The 19905-nt window shown below is 38.2% G+C and overlaps 2 protein-coding genes across 2 annotated transcripts in view; one reads left to right on the top strand and one right to left on the bottom strand.

Annotated features, from left to right (window-relative positions):
* Positions 1-19905, bottom strand: part of LOC109312144 (dermatan-sulfate epimerase-like) — a 330716-nt gene that overhangs the window by 244183 nt on the left and 66628 nt on the right. The gene's annotated exons all lie outside the window — the stretch shown is intronic.
* COL10A1 (collagen type X alpha 1 chain) overlaps positions 6380-19905 on the top strand; it is a 58556-nt gene continuing 45030 nt past the window's right edge. Inside the window, exon 1 of the mRNA XM_019537941.1 lies at positions 6380-6673. The gene's annotated coding sequence lies outside the window, so the exon portion shown is untranslated. The remainder of the gene's footprint in view (positions 6674-19905) is intronic.

Here is a 19905-nt window from a genome sequence, read left to right as displayed (position 1 = left end):
AAACAAATTCCAAAGCCTCCTAAAGGACAACTGCACTCTACCAACAGGACAAGAAATCAAGGTCTTGGTAAATCATTTTCTATATACACTAGTCTTGACAATTGATACTAGCCCCCAGCTTCAAACACTCCTGGCTGAAAAGCAAGGGAAAGGAACTTCCCTTCTGCTTTCATCCATAGAAAAAACCCAGTAAGTTTTGGTCAGCTACTAATTAATGTCAAACGGCTCACTCCTGAGCAAGCTCACAGAAAATCTAGCCACCAAGCCAGATACAAACTCATTTAACTGAAGCACATTTCTCACAAAATAACCATTCTCTCTCCAGTCTCTCAGTTCTAATCCTCAAAGAGAATACACAAAATACCTTTCACAGATAAGCCTATGACCTTCACTTCATCAATCTACTGGATACAAAAAAAATCATGGACTAAATATGGACAGTGGATTTATGACATATTATAACCTGCCTAACATCCGATTCCCCAGATAAACCCTCCATTTTTAACAGCTCTTCCCTCCCCACTACACTCTTGTCTCCCATCTTTTAACCACAGATACATTCATTCCCCCTTCCCCCCGCACCTGTCTCTCACCTACTGACCACCTCAATTTACATTTTAGCCGACTGGCTTTCTTGCATACGTATCAGCCTCTGGCTGCTTTACCACTCCAACAAGGAAAAGCACAGGACATCTGCAGATGCTTCCTCAGCCTGACAAAGGGTGTTTGTGCCCAAAAGCTTGCTAAGAAGAATTTTTCCAACTATTTGAGTTGGTCTAATAAAAGATATCAGGTTTACCCAAAGAACCTTGTCTGTTTAACTGAAGCCAACATTCTAGACCAAGCACAATTTGGATTCTGCCCAGCACATAAGACGGAATCCAGCTTCTAGATACTATATCCTAGTGTGACAAACAGCACCTCCTCCACCAAATTCCTCACTTGTGGACTCCTGTATTTTTTAACCTATTCAACCCCTACATGCAGCCACCAGACAAACAGTTCAGATGGACTCATGTGCCAATGATATTCAGAAGTTGCACACCCCTACTCAGCCTTCATCATGTGAGAGAAGTTTCTTGGGGAAGAATTCCAGCTGCCAGAAGCTAAATCTAATCAAGAATCTGAGTGATACTAGTGATTTTGTGACTGTGATTCAGTTTTCAGTTTAAGGAGACCTATCAAATGGATTACTGTATTTACCCAATCATCACGGGAAATGAATGCCTCATCTTAGATCTGAGTACCAGCCTGAGGCAGGTAGCAGGCTAGGACCTAAACCAGAGCTGTAAGACCACTTCCCCTGGGTCAGGGTGGCTCATGGGACAGGGGAGAGTGTATGATGGGGGGAGTGCATAAGGGAGACCACATGGTGAGTGGCTTGTCGGGGGAACATGGAGGAGATTGCATGGAGGACTGGGCGACATGAGGAAGACCACACTGTATGTAGTTTTGGAAGGGGGAGACTCTGCATCCCACTTGTGCAACCCTTTCCCTCTCCCCAGCTCTCACCACTGCTTACCTTTAACTCTAGGTCTGGCTCTGGCCATTCCAGCCCTGACCCAGCTAAGACCCAAGCTGCCATTTCTGCCTCTCCTTGGCCTGGCATGAGGTGACAAGAGGTGGGGAGCAGTGGGCAAGTGGCAAGAAAGGCAGGCACCAGGGGTAGGGCAATGGCAGGGGGGAACAGGTAGAGGAGACAAGGGGAGGATATCTGGCCCCTTGGCCCCCCACTGCTGCTTTGGGGAACAAATTGAAGACAATCATCCAATAATTAAATTCTGTACTTGAAATATTATAACAAATTTATAATTTTTCCATGTGCAGAGTGTAATTATTGCGGGGGAGGGTCCTCTTAAATTTGAAGTTATCTTGGATTTAGGTAAATGTAGTAATTCAGTCCACATCTTAGGAGGACTTTTGGATTCATTATTGAAGTCAAACTCTCATATCATAACACTCATGAACAAAGATTTCTATCACCACCAGTTGACTAATAGGTTCCTTTCCTGATGGGCAGTAACCTAGCTAGAATAATTCACCTCTTGGTTAGATTCCACGGGCATGTCCCCATGAGCGGGAATGTGCATTCCCTGGAGACAACTAGCAGCCGCGCATATTTGTGCCACTGCTAGTCGTCCCCAGGGAATGCTTGTGCATGTGCACTCTGGCATGCAACAGGTTGCCCCTGGTGGTGTAAAGGAGGCTGAGGTCAGCACCTGGGAGGTCCTGGGGCTCCAGGCATACAGAACTTGGTTGGCAGCTGGAGCATGGCTTTGGCTGGCCAGACTCTGGTTTGGGTGGTGCAGGCTGCCACAAACATGTGCCACCCCACTTTTTTCTGGCATAGGTTTTTTGTCACTGAGATCTCCAGTGTCAAACCCCCCACCATGCTACATATAAGCAGCATGGTGAATGCCTGCATGTACAGCACATGCAGTTTGTGGTGCTGCAAACAAGTCCACAATGTCACAAACCTCGTGTGCATGCTCACTGGACATGCCCTATATGCCTGAAGCTTTAAGCACTTAGGACACCAGTCAGATTTCTGAAACATTTCTATCTAATGAAAAAGGCTTTCCCAACCTTGTTTTAGGGTTGTTGGTTGTAGCTGTGTTGGTCTAAGGATATAGACAGACGAGGTTCTTTGGGTATATGTGATATCTTTTATTAGAGCAACTACACAGTTGGGGAAATTGTTCTTTGCAAGCTTTCGGGCACAAACAATTTTCTTCAGGCTATGAAGAAGAGTGTTTGTGTCTGAAAGCTTGCAAAGAAAAAATTTTCCAGCTATTTAGTTGGTTTAATAAAAGATATCACATTTACCCAAAGAACTTTGTCTTCCCAGTCTTCTCAAATTTGTTCTCCACTTTTGAAACTCGCTTCCCATGTGATTTAAAATAGCTCAATGTCTTGTTCTCATGTTCAAGGTGATCTATAGTCTAAGGCTAACTATCTAAAAGACTGCTAGAAGTTGTAGAATAAAGACCATGGCTGGTAACTACACACCTCTGGCACAGCAGAACTCTCTAGCAATAATGCTTAACCTAGCCAGCCCCACAGGTAAGATGAATGGTATAGGCCAGTCTGCAGACTGGTTCCCATGGACAGGGTCAGTCTGTGGAGCTAATTCAAGGCAGGTTTGGCATATGGGGCCTACAAATGCTATTCAGCATATCAACCCAAGCCTGCACTCAGGATCCGATTGTAAAGCAACCCTGATCATCAGCCCAACCTTGTGCACTGGATCTGGCTACAGAGTAACCCCGCATGCTGGCCCCCATGTTGTCAATGGCATCTGACACATGGGGCTCCCCGTTGTTCCAGTCATTTGGCATTAGGGGAGTGGTACAATGCTGCAACTGTGGGGACAATGGCAATTAATGCTGCCACTATTTTTCTACCACCAAATTTCTAGGCCCGTGACAACCCTGTAGGCTTCTGGTTGAGCTACTGCTCTACAGTAATAGTAAAACTCATCTATGTTGGGGAAAGGACTCTCCACAGCTGTATAATGAACATCCTCAAGAACAATGAACAAACCTAACCATCTTCTACTGCAAATACATGCCAATACAAGTATTAAAAAAAAACAAGCTAACAAAATAAGACTGTGCATGCTTCTCCCCCTTGGGGACAAATTATAGAACAAATAATGTGCGACAGATGTTAGTCCTTTTGCCTAATGCACTACAGGAATTACTCAGAAACTAGAATTATGTGTGGTATATTAACCTGAATGGAACAAAACAGAATAGAACAGACTGGAGGGAACAGGACAGACTAATTCAGGCTTGAGAAAGCAGGAGAGGGCCTGAAATCACTGGACCCTACTCCCTTCCAGAACCTAGAACAGGACAGAGATTCCCGTTTCTCAAACTTCACTCCTTCATCAACAAATAACTATGAAACTCACTAGCAAATTGTATGTTTTATCTGTTAAAAGAAAAAATAACAACTTGGGAAATGGTTTTAAATGAGAAATCAAAAAATCCCATATTAAGAGAACAATAAAATTACACAATCAAAAACTGAAAAGTGAGGAAAACCCAGTATTAATTTCTGTGTCTCATGTTATTTCAACTCTTAGGTTCTTATACAATAGGTAAAAACTATATAATAATGCAACATAGAATTTTTCCATGTTTTCTGCCTCATTTAGTGCACAGAACAGATAGTGTCTACAAAACAGAAAGTTACTCAGTGGGCTGGTCTGCATGTGGCCGTACGGCACTATCGCTACTGCACCATCAGTTAGGAAAGGAAAGTTGTAAATGACGGCACAGTAACAGCCCGTACTGCACCATGCTGACTGTGCACATTTTTTTTTGCCGCTATGTCCTGGTAGTGACCTGTTATAGTGGGGGAGTGCATCACTATGGTGACACAGCTGTGGCATCACGGTTCGTTACCACCAACGTTATGTTGCCATAGTTAATTGTTATGATGATGTAGCATTTTGTGTAGATGCGCCCAATGTTTTGCTTCATCTTCAACATCTACTGTATGATCTACTATCTTCACATTCTTTATAACCTTCTCTGTATTCAGAACACAGTATTAGTGTATTTGTTGGTTTTTTTTAAGTCATCATTTTTCTATGTAATGTCTGAATGCTTAAATGCTTTATCACCACGTTGCTTTATCACATCCCTGTGAGATAAACTGATCTCATCACCCAAGTTTTTACAAGGTGAGGAGCTGAGGAACCATGTGGAGCCCCATGTGACTAAGCTCATAAATATTTGTTATTTTGAACTTACCATCAGAGTGTTATATTTATGGCTTTTTGCATGGTTAAAGCACAGCTTAGTTACAGTTATAAGGGCATCCAATATTTCCAAAAAAATCAGCCCCTGGTATCTCAAAAGAGGCACACTGAAAGTGAGCAATATACAATTAGTGGAAACTTCCAAAACATTTGGTTTAAATGATTTGAGGATATTTTTTATTAAAGTCAAAGGAAGCTTTGCCCTTCACTTTAATGGGAGAATAAGCACAAGCTCACTCTGCAGAGGTAAGATTATAATGCCATCTTCTGGGGCGAGGCTTAATGGTCTTTAGCATAAGTATATTCTCTTCCTGAAATCCTGCTTCATTCCCTATCAAAATTTCAACTTCTCCAACCAATGTAGCAAGACTCCTATACTATCATTTGCTAACCAAACCAAATTCCTTTCCTAAGTACCATCATCCACCCCATGCCTGATACATTCTATAGAAAAAAACAAAACAAAACGTATGATCATATAATCCAAGGGTTTATCATAGGCTTACTGTGTACAAGATGTGAGGCAAATTAATTAAATTTGAAGTTCATGTCATGGGGTATATATAATCTTAAACTCACGGTAGTCACAGTCAAAGCTTTCATATACTTCAGTGGGGTCAGACTGCACCCACCATATTCAGTGTTAGATTGAGAATCCCATTTTAATTTATTGAACTGGAATGTAAATTTCAAAACCACACAAGTGGAAATGGGTGGAAAGGCAAGACTCCAAGCCATATCTGGATTGTACTGAGGCTTGATCTCATGCTCAAATGCTCTAATGGTGTTAAAGGACAACATTGTGCTACCATTTTAAGAGCTTTACATTTGATCTTCTGGTCCCATTTTTTCTCCCAAGTCCATGGTAAAGCCTCAGAACACTCTGGAGACAAAGCTCTCTCTATTCCCCTGATGATGAAGTGCCTTGTATTAAACAAGTGTGAATTCTACAGACAATTAAGGAGAAACATTTTGTGATTTAGAGTAGACTTTAATGTAACCTTCTTTGACCATAAGAAAATGGCTGAGACTTGGGCATCAGAGAAGATCTTTCCATCTAGACATTCTCTCTCTCTCTCTCTCTCTCTCTCTCTGGGCTCCAAAATAAACTATTCAAATGGAGAGGTGGTATTAGAGGGGAATCCTAACTATGCTCTTGGCTCCCATCCTAAAATTTATAATTACTTCTCTTAGGACCCTACTCATACCTCACTTGGGCAAAACTCCTGTACACATTAAATCTAGCTGATGCATAGACACATCTCACACAATATTGAAATGATAGATGACAGATGTACAAGCCACAGCAAAATCTCCCATGAACTGCCTAAACATTTTTGAAATCTGAACTCTGATACTATAACACAGAGCAATAAATACACTATGTTGATGATGCTTTTTTCCCTAAAATACACAAATGATTTTGATTGATTGAATTAGAAACACTAGAGAATTTCTTTTCCAAACCATAAAAGCCTATCCTAGTCTAAACATGTATGCCAAAATAAACATCACACGGTCCTTAAAATTAAAAAGTAGGATCAGATGAATAAGAATGCCCAATCCCCTTCCACCTCTTATACAGAGCCATTTAGTTCTAGGAAACAAAAAATTATTTTCTCCTGGAACTAAAACAGAAGGCAGACCCATCACTCAGTAGCCAACATATGATTCAGCTTAGCTTGCATGAAGAAGTTAAAAAGTCCAAAAGCTCCCAAAAAAGGGCTCTTGAATTAGAGGGCTGCCTTTTTAACCCTCCTGAAATGCCTGCTGCGAGTTTTCTGAGAGCCATGCCTGCTGCAAGAGGAGTAACTTTGAGATAAGAGAGTGGTGGTGACTTGCAGGTGACAGCCAGCCAGCATTCACTCTCTCTAACCAGGAACATCTTTCATTCAACTAAAGGTAGGACACAAATGAATTAATGTAGACAGACATTAAAAAGATTTAAAATGCCATGACAAACATATATAGCACTTATGAAAATAGCAATTGCAATTTTCCAAAGACGACATTAATGTAAAAAAAGCACAGCATCTATTAAGGAAAAAATATTCAATCCTTATTACATAAAAAGAAGCCTTTTAAAACATGCTGATTGATTTAAGCTCATATTTCATCATCCGTTATAGCAAGTCCTGAATAAGTAGTAATAAACATTACTGAGAATAGGAAAAAGACATTCCATTCAAGTCTCGGAATATGATACAAAATGTAAAAATACCACCAAGTATTCCACTTGTGCAAATTCAACATTTGAATAACAAAATGATTTAGCTGAGCCTTTCTATGCCTTTAACATTCTTCCATGTAATGTACACACTCAAGAAAATATTTGTGGTGTAATCTACTTGTGCTTCCAGTAAGATACATCTTAAATTGTTCAAAGGTTATGCCCTAATTATTAAACAAACTGAAAGCAGTGCCACATTCCATTAAGAGTAAGTACACTGGATTTTTAATAGCCTAATAATTTTGTATCACTAACACTGGGTATTTCCTGTAAATTCAAAAGCAGCAGGTTTAAAGTAGCCCTCACAACAAATCTTATATCATAACATTTCTTTTCACAACTCTCTTAAAAAAAAGAAAGGAAAAGAAAAGAACCTGCTATATTGAAAGTACGAAAGGATTTAATTGAAAACATATTCTTCATTTTCCTTTAATGATTTCAACAGGTTTTCAAATAATTTTATTTTAAGTACTTTGCCAATGCTAATATTCCAAGAGGTGAATAAGTGTCTTATGATAGCCTTTTTAGAAAAAGCTGCACCAGTTAGGACGTTCAAATTACGGTACAGTCAAAGCTGCTTTACAAATTTACTTTACAGTAGATTATATCTTTAAAAATGCTTTGAACTGACACTTGGTATTCAAGCTTCCTCCTCTTTCAAAATTTCTTCTAAATCTTGTTGGCTGTTTTTTGTTAGAACATGGCCAAGAAAGGGGAGGGGGAAAAGGGAGGAGGACTTTTTCTGGTTTTAAGTATTTTTCTTCTCATAGTCTACTGAAAAACAGCAACTTTAAAAATGAATTTCAAATGCACTTAATTCTTACTTTTGACTGAAACCTGTTCAATAATTGATTTTGGTTTTTCTCTTTTATCACTTAAAATTATCTGTTGAGTTTTAAGGTTTGAAAACTGGCTAATGAACAGATAAAATAAAGTCGCAATGCAGATTCCAGATCACCTTCCCAATGACGCTATTACAGCTGCACACTATGGAGCAAAATAAGAAAGAATAACATTTCTGAGGAAATCACCACAACAACTGCAAATATAATCTTAGGGTGCATCTATACAAGACGCTTACTGTGGAAGTACTTAATTAGCTCCAAAGTAAAGTGGCACTGTCTACATGTGGATGCCTATTAGGCCGGAGTAAACTAATTCTGCATAGGACAATAATGTCAGATACAAGTACCATCCTATGGCAGAGTTCTTTACTCTGTTGCATGAGGGTGCTACACGAGGGGCTGCTTGCCAGCTAGCCTCGCACTGTATTGCCCTTGTGCCCTGGCCAGCCCCTTTGTAGTATGCTGAGCTGGGGCTGACAGGCCGACCCCCTGGATTCCCTGCCAGCCAGGGCTGTGCCACCCCAGCTCAACATATTGCAGTCCCAGATACACGTGTAAAAGCTGAGCCTGGGAACAATAAACTCCAAATCAAACTGTTAATTTCATGTGTAGATGCACAACTCAGTGTATTACTGCTGGAGGCACCAAATTTTGTACTGTAAGCAAACACTGGCAACGTAAACAGTATATAAAGGTCAGGTTGAATTTACATTAAATTAATCAGTCTATAAGTGCCCTTATGCTTAATATCAAATGACACAATAAATAGAACCCTGCAGGTTAGAATACACAATTCTTTTTCTTGTAGATCAAGCTGAATCAATGCATGCTGGGACATCACTCTCCAAGGTGCTCATTAGATTCTTTATTTTAGGAACTGAGAGACTCATTGCAAGTGGCCCCATTGTCACCCATGTTCTTCATCTCTAAAATAACTACCAGTATTTATTGTGACAACTTTGAAGAACTTCTGATACTGACAATCATACTTCACTCTCTCACAGACTGGAATGAAACACTGTAAAAGCTCTTGTGTACTCAGCTGCAATTTTGCTGCACTATGAAAAAAAAGTTATTTTGAGCCACAGCTATATCAGTCCTTGTTTCAAGACTTTCAAATGTTTCTGGGCTTAGTACAATGACAGACATGCCCCAAATGTACTGAAATGGAGATGGCTGAAAACAAAACAAGAAAGTAATTAACAACTGTTTGAAGAGCATTTATACATGAGCAAAGAAAAGATTAAAAACATCAGGTATTTCAGTTACGCCCCTCAATTGCATCCTGTCTCAGTCCACTGAACTTGACTTTAATAGAATAGGCCTTTATGAAAGTGCTAAATGCAGGCTGGCACAAGAGCCATGCTTTGTTTTCCTTTTTACTCAGTTAGAAAGTAGGCTTTTTAAGTGGTTCAACTTTTCTTTACTCAAATCACTTATTGCCTTCACAAACTGAGTAACAGTAACTGCATTATGTAAATTCATTGTCATCACACTGTCCAAACGTTAGCTGGCCTAACGTGTTACAGGCAGTGTTGTGCTATTACAATGTGAATCTACAACCCAGTTCAGCAAGATACTAAATCATATAGGAAAGCGGTACCATACAGAGAGCCATAGAAAAGAGATGGATTAGGTATTCCAGAGGTGCTTACAAACCATGATGATGAGCACAGTATGACAGGATGGAGGCAACCACCAAAGAATGTTAAATTTAGACACATGGTGAAGGGATCAACTGTTTAAGACCTTTTGACTTCTGATATTCTTATACGTAACATAAAAACACATTCACATACACTGACTACTTCTCCAAGAGCATTTTTCTATCACAGTATAGCTGATGTATAACTGGACATTAGTTTGTCCAGCTCCATCTATCTTGAAGCAATTCAGGATCTTTGCTTCCATATTAAAAGGGCCAAGCTGTAGGCTTTGACATTTGTAATAAACTAACATTGTAATCCTTAAAAGACAATTTTTACTTATGCAGGAAGCTCAGCCAGCTTGTCACAAAGACCAGAATTGCTACTTTCTTTTGAACAGGATGTGCCAGCAGTTTCTCTCTGAAAGAGTTAGTAAAGTGGTTTAGCATGATTGGTCATGCAAGTTAATGATTCTGCTTGCACTGTCAGCTATGACACATTTGTTAAAGTAGTGGTCCAAATTTCTTTGTGGTGTAAGTCCATGCATGTGGAATGGACTTGGCAGATGGTACAGATATGGAAATCACACATTAGGTTCCATTGTGCCTTTATCTGCATGTGTAGAGGGGACTATAGAGTCTTTTAGAGATCTATTGTTCACTGTAAGATCTCCAATCATTCATCAGTGAAGTTTTACTTTTGTGAAGTTTTGTGTTGTCAAAAATGTAGTTTTTAACCAGCCCTATATTGTCTGTGTTTGACTGGTTATCCTAGCACAGTTGCTCATCTTTTCTGTATTTTCTTTGTTGTGAAATTCAAACAGAGATCCCTTACTTCTGTATTTCATTTATATGACAATGGCAAAACTAACTACAGAGCAGTTTGGTTTTTGTTTTATAATTCACTTTCAATTATCTTTTAAGTTAGCAAATATGTTTTTTTCCCCCTAGACCAACCTATTCAAACCACTTTAATATTCTTCCTAGTGGATTAGGATAGGGATTAGCAGTATACAGCTTATGGTACCATTTTATTCAGATCCCACTGTTGGGGGCTATGGGGAGGACTTCTGTAGTGTTTTGGTGGCAGATGTTTTGCTCACATAGCAGCAAGGCAGCAGCAAATAGATCAGGAGCACCATCCCACTTCAAACACGAGTTAGGTTGTTTCAGTCCACTAATTGTAAAACATCACAGAGACTGCTGGATTAGAAGTAACTATTATACATAATATATCTTGATTTTAGTGAGTCTATAAATCAAGCCCTATATGATAAATTCATTAGCAAAACTAGGGTAATAGTGGTTTAGATGAAGTTACTATAAGGCAGCTGCACAACTAGTTGAAAACCTGTGTTTGAGATCTAATTTTCAACAATTTGAAGTTAAACTGGAATTATAGACTCCTGGAGGACATGTCTTGGTATATCTTGTAGTATTATCATTAATAGACTAAATAATGAAATAGAAAGCATGTTTTCTAAGTCTCTAGAGAACACCAATCTGAAAGAGATTGCAAACACTTTTGAAGACAGGATCAGAATTCAAATAATGAAATTATATGGACAAATGCAAATATGATCAGGAAGGTAATTTCCAAATGCAGAAATAAAAATGGTGCCTATGAAAAAGTATAGGCAGCAGTTCTGCAGAAAAGGAGTGGGGTGTCCTAGAGGAAAACACATTGAATACAAATGAAAAATGTTATGCTGTTTAACTATAAAAGTCAAATGTCATTACCAAGTGTTGAATAGAAGACAGAGGGAAGAATTACTTTTCCCTACTCAGCACAGAAAAACTCTCAGCTAGAGTACCATTATCCAATTTTGAGCAAGGCACTGTAAGAAAAAAGATATAAGCAAACTGGAGAGCATCCAGAGGAGCACAAGAAAGAGAAAACATGATAAGCATGGAAAGATTGAAAGAATAAGTGTAAAAAAAAGAAAACGAAGGCAAGACATGATAAAAGTTTTCCAATGTGCAAAAGATTGTTTAAAAGGGAATGGCTATTACATGTTTTTCTTGTCCCTTGCTTGGATGCTTATCTTACTGGGGTGATCTGACTCCAGCTGATTTCCTGCCCCTTGGGCAGAGGGCTGGACCCGATGATCTTGCGAGGTCCCTTCCAGCCCTAATGTCTGTGAAATCTATGAGAATAGGGCAAACAGTAATCAGATTAAAGTAAGGGAGATTTTGGTTAGACTTTAGGGAAAAAAATATTAGGATAACTAAGCACTGGAAGAGGCCATGTAGTGCATATCTAGAATCACACCACTGGAAGTTTGTAAGAACGTTACAAAAACATGTGAGAAATGGTCCTGGCTCTGCCTCACAGATGGCTGAATGGACTGGGTGAACCCCTGAAGTTTCTTCTGACCCTAACATTTCAATTATTCAGTGGCCACACCAGAAAAAAAATTTGCAACCAATTTCATTTTCCACAGTGGTGATAAAATCGATCCTTTAGAAGCAGGGGTTCTTGTATGGTTTACAAGACGAATGGTTTATAAGAAGAAAAGGAACCATTTTAGTTCTATGTTAGTGGCTTCCAGACCTTTAATAATAAAAATAGTTTGCTATCACTTGAAAAAGTTAACTGCAAGGAGCTATAGTCTCAAAATTGACTTTTCAATCTTGTGTCAAATAATGTGTCCAACTGATCAGAATAGCTGGAAAACTCTCCAAACCCTAAGAACGAGACAGCCACATAAATATCTTATATCTGTATGTACTATTGCTGCATCAGCCCTTGTAATTCATTTTGTTACTCAGATGGGAAAAGTTGCATTTGCTCTAAAATTGGAAGTGCCAAAAATATTCAATGACAATTCTTCTAAGCTTTGCATCAGTGGTGATATGGAAAATGTTCCAAGTGTTTCCAAAAATGGGACAAAAATTCAGGAATCATTTCCAGCAATTGCTCCAATATAAGTACGTATCACTATGACATTCACACTGATAAATTAGTCAGTGACACTTAGAAGCTCATTTAATTTTATATATTTACTCCTTTATAATATAGGACAAAATACCTTTAGTAATAACAGGATATCTATTATAAATACAATAATCAGGTTCACCAGCAGGGTAATATATGACACAAATAGAAATGAACTAATGATTATTTTTGGTTTCATCAATCTGGCAGTAAACCACTTTGTATACATAGGTAACATAACCATATGGCAGACAATTCTGTGGACTAGATCAGGTAACAATTTGCTAGGAGGAATAGATTTATCATTCCCGTTGATCAGATCAGAATGGATTTATTAAAATGAAAATGAGGAAGGCAAATTCTGAACAAAAATATAATTTGCTGGGATTACGATATTTTGAATATCAAAGAGAAAAAGACGAAATATTATCCAGAACATGATAAAATTTAAATTTCCCTCTGTGTTTATACTTTGATATCACCAAGGATATCATTCAAAGTGGAAAATATGGAACCTGAAAACAAGCATTCCTCCTGGATTTGAAATAAAAAATATCAAGAAAGCAAAAGCAAACAAGAACTATAATCAATTACTACAATAAAGAAGCAAATATAACAGCCTTGGGGAAACTTTTCTACCCTATAAGTGGTAGCAGAAGATGAGCCTGCAGGCTGCACTAAGACAAATTATATAATAAAGTCAAGTGTCTAATTTGTTTAGTACTTAGACTAGTAACAAGCTCCATTTAGTGTAAGTACTCTTTTGGCCTTCTTCAAGAATGAATACACAGAACCCTTCAATGTTGGTGATTTGTATTCCCCAGGAAAGTTATTGTTTACAAGTCATTTTCAATAAGACAGCATGTGCTAAGTGCCAACTTTAAAGTGGGTAGTCCCAGTCTGAAAGAAACCAAAAATATTTTATTTTAGCCTGGCCTAATGGGATCCTTAATGTTTTTGACACAGTGGTACCGTATTCAACAGACTTAATATAACTACCTGGTACACACAAAATAAGCTTAGTACTTGACTGCCTTGGTCACAAAGATTTAATTCTTTTTAAGCGGCACCTCTGCACAATTTGAAACAAAACAAGCTTTGTATGAAGGATAGAGTTGCATGTCACAAGACAACTTCTTGTCTGAAAATTATTCAATTTGTACTTTTCCCCTCTATTTTACAATGATGTCAAGTTAAACAGATTCCACATATTATGTAAAGCTTGTACAACAATGGAGTAATATTTAGCAATATTAATAATATGTACCAAGGCATCTGTGGGTCCAAGTTTAAAAAGAAATAAAAAAGTGGGGCTTGAAGATTTGTTTTTACTTAATCCATGATATTAAAGGACTACTAAGAGAGGAATGTATCCTCACACCATGCAGTGTGGTACCACAGATTAAACCTTAATCTTTGAAATGCACCTGAAGGAAGATCAGATGGAAATCAGAATGAAGCAGTGCTAGCTGTGCATTCTCACCCCACAGCTGTATGGCAGGATGGCATAATATAATTTCAAGGTAGGATGTACTGAAGATGGCAGTATATGTGCTACTTAGCTGAAAACCTAGCAATGCACGCTAATTAGAAGCATGTGTTCCTTGGAATCCAGGTGCGTTGTCTAGAGTGCTAGCATGCTCCTTGTTAAAGTAAGCTTATATCAGAATCTAGACAAACTACTACACTATTGTAGAACTGAAGGAAAAGTTGTTACATTCATGTAATGACTGCCAAGGTTAATTAATATTTTCTATTCTAATCTAAGAGTCAATAATTGGAATGTAATTCCCCAAACTTCATCATTACATTTTAGATACATCCTGTTGTTAAAGTACTCGGGCTCTTAAAACCTGCTTAAGAAAGCTCAGTTACAAATATTCTTCCTATCAAGCTGAAATTGTTTAGCATTCCCTTTTTTCCCCCTGGAAGAAAAGTTAACATCATCCTTACTTTCCAATTACAACAAGGAAAAATGTTTTGAGAAGATAAGCAGTTTCTCTATCAGCATGCAAACTTTTCATACTTCTCTAAGTGATGAAGAAAAGTATTTTCTAGAGCTACCTGAGTAGACATTGATTGAATTTTGTTCATTTGCTACTTGCCTTAAACATTCTCTCCATTCTATGTTGGAAAAAGTATTTAATGAAAGTAATACAAGTCACAGGGAGGCAAAACTCATATGTTAAGCCAAAAAGGGACAAAGTTAACAAGCACGCAAGACTACTGCCAATTCCAAACATTCAAAAATTGGGTGAACAGTCAAAACTCATGAGTTTAAATTAACAAAAGATAATCGTTCTTCTCCCTGACTACCCTTCATAGTCTTCCACAAGGTTCCTTTGCACCCTTGTTAGTCTATCTTCAGCACCTCATGTTGTTTTTTTTTTTTTGCCTTTACGGAAAGAAATGGAAGAATACATATGTTCTCTTCTATGCCCAAGCTTCTATAAATTCCTGTATAGTTGCTTTCATATAAATGGGAACTTCTTAGCTCTAGCTGTAAGCTACACAACGCCAGATCAAAAGAGGATTGCTTCTTTGCTGTTCCAAAGCTTCTTTCCAATTGTAATAAACAAGCAAACTTCTTAGTGAAAAAAATCATTAGTATATTTTTTTAGGGTTAATAAGCTAAGATATTTTGATAATATGCAAAAGTAGTGTACATACTCTGTTTTTAAGATTTCTAGGTCTCAAATGGCAAAGACTAACACTTAGTAGTGAAATATGTCCTAAATTTAACAGAGAGAAGGTCAAATACTTTGAAAGGAGCCTTGCGATTTACAGCTCCTCCAGTTTTCAGTGACCAAACTGAAGTATTTTGACATAATTACCATGCAGCATTTTAAATTATAGGAGCACTTTTTTCAATTCTAATGGGACTACTCAGAGAACAAAATACTTACTCAGCATCCATAAAAGTGTAAGACCCTATATAAACAGGGACATACTCTAGAATTTCCATTTTCACATGCAAACTTTATAATAGTTGTGCTATTTTTCTTACTCAAACACATGCAAAAATGTGCATATAAAACTATAGGTCAGTATTATACAGCAGGAGGTAACCATAATGTTTATACCACTGGTATCACTTCCCTGCCCTGCTGGCAACACTCGTACCAATGCAGCCCAGTATGCCATTAGCCTCTTGGCAACAACGGCACACTGCTGACTCATATTCAGCTTATTGTCCACTCACTGTAACCCCCAGGGCCTTTTCTGCACAGCTGCTGCTTAGCCAGTCAGTCCTCAGGCTGGAGCAGTACATGGGATTGTTCTGTCCTAAGTGCAAGACTTTTCACTTGTCCTTGTTGAACCTCATGAGATTTCTTTTGGACCAATCCTTCAATTTGTCTAAGTTGCACTGAATGCTAGCCCAGCCCTCCAGCATATCTATTACTCCCCCCCAGCTTGGTGTCATCTGCAAACTTGCTGAGGGTGCACTCTGTGCCATCTTCCAGGTTGTTGATGAAGACATTGAACAATATTGGCCCAAGGACCACCCACTGGGGCACTCCACTTGATACCAGCTGCCAATTAAACATCAAGCCATTGATTACTATTCTCTGAGCCCAGTGCTTTAGCCAGTTTTCTACCCACCTTACAGTCCACTGATCAATTCCGTACTTCCTTAGCTTACCTGCAAGAATGTTGTGGGGGACCATTATCAAAAGCCTTGCTAAAATCATGTTATACTTCTTCTTAGCAGTCATATGAATAATCACCACTTTCGCTATAGTATGATAGAAGTACCATGAATCATGTACCTACCTGAAACTGTTAAGATTAAAGATTATCTTAAACAGAAGAAAGATTTTAAGTATTCCTCTACTATAGACTATATTTCTTTTAATATAAAAAAACTTATTGCACAAGAGACATTAATATAAAGTTGGTTCGAGAATTAATATCAAGTTGGTCCAATAGAAGATATCACCCACAACAATTCTTTCCTCTCACACTGAAGAATTAAGATATATAACTGATAACAGTTATGTATGTTGTCATTAAATACAAGTGCTTAGTCCCAGTAAAGTCAACTAGGCACATCAGTACACCCATTAAGTACATATTTAAGTATTTGCAGGTAAATGAACAAATATAATTGTCAGTAGCCTTCCAAGAGCAGGACTGTAGTATCTTCAGAAGATTCAAGTACTTTTTCTATAGAATCATAGATAACAGTACCAAAATGTAATGTATCTAATTTAAAATAAGTAAACAGTATTATGTTTTTCATTTCCTACCTATTTTAAAACATTTAAATAGGCATTTTCAGACAGCTTGGACAGCCATCATACCATGTCCTTTTAAAGCTCCTGCAGCCAAAGTAAACACTTGATGCTTCATATGCAAAGGTCAGTTGGAAAGGGAATTTACAAGTTTACCAAATATAACTAAGTTAGAATGGCTATATTAGGGATGGGAACATATTTATATATTTTTATTATTATTCCCAGATTGAAGGTTAAGCTTTAAAAAAAAACCCAACAACAACAACTAGAAATGCTTGATTTTAGCAGGAACAAGTAAGGTAATATTTGATTTATAGATGATTGACAGTAATTGTACTGAACCCCACACTTCCTGAGCTTACACAATGACTTTTGGAAGTTAAAGGGTTTCCGTGATAATAGGCACTGTTAAACATTTGCCACATGAAGGAAATTCTTAGTGAAGGATTCAGTTCCCCTGCTAATTTTTAATTTGACATCCTCTGGTATTTGGGTAAAAAACTGCTATTATAGGTTAAAATACATATTTTTTCTATTCTCATAATAAAACATGGTGCAACTATTCTTGCTACAAATTTATTTTTGAAACTCAGCAGCCACAGGGCCCTGTAGGTGTCATTTCCTAGTTCTAGTGTATTTTGTGGGGCAAATGACAAAGGGCAAGATTTAACGGCTTGAGGCAGCTGACCAGGACACACAAAATGCCCCGAGGAGCATTACAGCTGAGATGCTGCAATGGCTAGGGGACAAGAACCTAAGTAATCTACTGGAGACTACAGTTGCAAAGAATGCAATCAAATTTCTGAAAAGCTTTAAATGTGTAAGGGGAAAATTACTACACCCTACCAGTCACAAATAGATCCACTATCCTGAGTTTGTTTGCATGCATCTTGGCAACTCACAGCAAAGGTTTGATTTCCATGTTTGAAAACCTATGCTGGATTGCTTTCAGAAAAATTTTCCAGTTGCAGGTTCAGTCAAAAGTATGTGAATAGAAACTCTGTGTGACACTCAGTGTAGGTCAAGTTTTCATCCTAACGGTGTCCCATTAGTGACTCATTTTTCTTACCACAGTTAAATTTTGTGCCATAGACTTTACTATTTAAGTTCACTTACAAGGTAGAAAGATACACTTTCACCTTTTTTAACTTCATTATTCTAACAGGAAACCTTTGATTAAAGCAGGACTTCTGTCAATAAGGGCATATCCCAGATTCAGTAGACACTAGTCTCGGAAGTAAAGGTTAGTCTAGACATTCCATGCGGTGGAAAGTGCAGGGTCTGTCATTTTATTTCCTGTCAATTGAAAGGTAGATGATGTATATCTGTAAACACCCTGAAATAGTTTTGAAACAATGTTTAACTTTGTTTTGTGTTTTTTTGGGTTTTTTGGAAAATATTTGTTGGGCGGCGTGCAAAACTAGAGGTTAAACGTATCAGGTTATTTTAAAAATACATATTAATTAATATTTTTCAAAAGTTCATTAAAATATTTAGGATTAAAGATGTTTCTCTGTTTTTAAACTCTGAACCAATATGTAATCAAAACAAGATGTCCTGCCAGGGAAAATATATTTTGAGAACAGTTCGAGCTTCTTGTGCTGCTGTGGTTATCCATCAGAGATAATTTGGTTGCCATATAAAGAAAAAAAGGAAGAAAATATTTGAAAAAGCAAAAATTTTTAAGAGTCTGACATTCAAGTCTTATGAATAACACAGAAAGTATGTCCCTCTTTCCTTAAGAAAAGAGAATTACAGCTTGTTTTGCCTTTTCAGATAAAGGATTTTAAGTCAGGGGTGTCAACACTGGATCTGGTCCTCAAAGCCCTATCGTCCAGGGTCCAGTGCTGCCCATGGGTCTGGGAGTTGACCAACAGGCAGCAGGCAAGACATGCCAAATGGCTCCACACACCAATTCCAAGTCATGTCTCAGAGCACTAAAGCAACACTGCCTGCAGCACAGATCCAGAGCATGAGCATGCCATTCTACTGCTCTGGGGCTGCACTGTACACAGAGGCTGCTCCAAAACTCAAAGACTGTGCTGCAAACAGGGGGACCCTGATGCATCCCTAGATCCAGGAGAGGCAGGCCCCCTTGGCCAATCAGTGGTACAGGGTAGAGCTGCTACCACCTCAGCCAATCAGCAGCAACGGGTGAGGCCACCAAGCTCCTTGGCTAATCATCAGCAAGGGGTGACGCCACTGCAAAAAGGCCCCTCCCTTCCTCTTCTTCTGGGAACCCTGCCCCTCCTGGTTGTGTACTGCCCTACCTCTAGGCACAGCCAACAGAATAATGAGGACAAGTGACTGAGCTGTATTTCCACCAATGAGCTGAAAAACAGGACTTTTTGCAGTTCAGTCCCTATGAGAAAAGGACAGGGAACAAAGGGTTTAAAACAGAATGGTCCAGTATGAAACAGGACCAATGGCCACCTAGCTTCCCATGGCACCCACTCCACACATGGTCAGAATCCAGAATGCAGAGCCAGTCCATGAGTACAATCTGGCCTATGGACCAGCTCTCTACCAATAATCTCTTCCTATTTTAAGTAAAACACAGTGTTTTCAGATATACCTTTCTTTTAGTGTATGTTAAAATACTTCAGATGTGAGATGAGTTTTTTAGGTCAGCTGTGAGAACTTACTGATGTCAACAAATGAAGATGATTTGGTATATAATCTTTAGTGATCCTATTCTCTCATAAATTCTCCTACATTAATATATAAATTCATTTTGAATCACATTTTGCAACAGTACCCCAGAATTTGCAGCCTCATATATATATAGCCTAAATGGGTTGTGGGATAATTTTTCTTCTTTTAGATGCTAATGGCTATGAAATATCATATATTGTTATATCTATATATCATAGAGACACATCTAGATAAATGCATACGTTTAATAGTCATATATACACTGCGTCTAAAAGATAGGATGTGTATACTAGGCTATGCACACAGAAGTGGAGAGCATAGCATAAATACTGTTCAGTTGGAAAAGGACAGCTTAAAAAGTCACCCTAATATTAAAAACATGTCTTGAGAGGGATATATAAGCAGCTGATATAAAGATCAATAAAAAAATTACCAACCTAAAATATAACGTTTCTACTTTTGCTATATCTTTTACAAGGGTATATTATAATATACATTAAAAGAAAATTAAAATCTCCTATGATCTGAAGTGGAAGTCTATCACCCTGTTCTCGTTAAGAAACTGGGGGACTGTGGTGTCAAC

The sequence above is a fragment of the Crocodylus porosus genome, unplaced genomic scaffold (genome assembly GCF_001723895.1).
Source record: "Crocodylus porosus isolate Cpor-Errol unplaced genomic scaffold, CroPor_comp1, whole genome shotgun sequence".
Lineage (NCBI taxonomy): Eukaryota > Metazoa > Chordata > Crocodylia > Crocodylidae > Crocodylus > Crocodylus porosus.
Note: the sequence above shows the minus strand (reverse complement) of the source record. Positions and strands in the feature narration are given on the sequence as shown.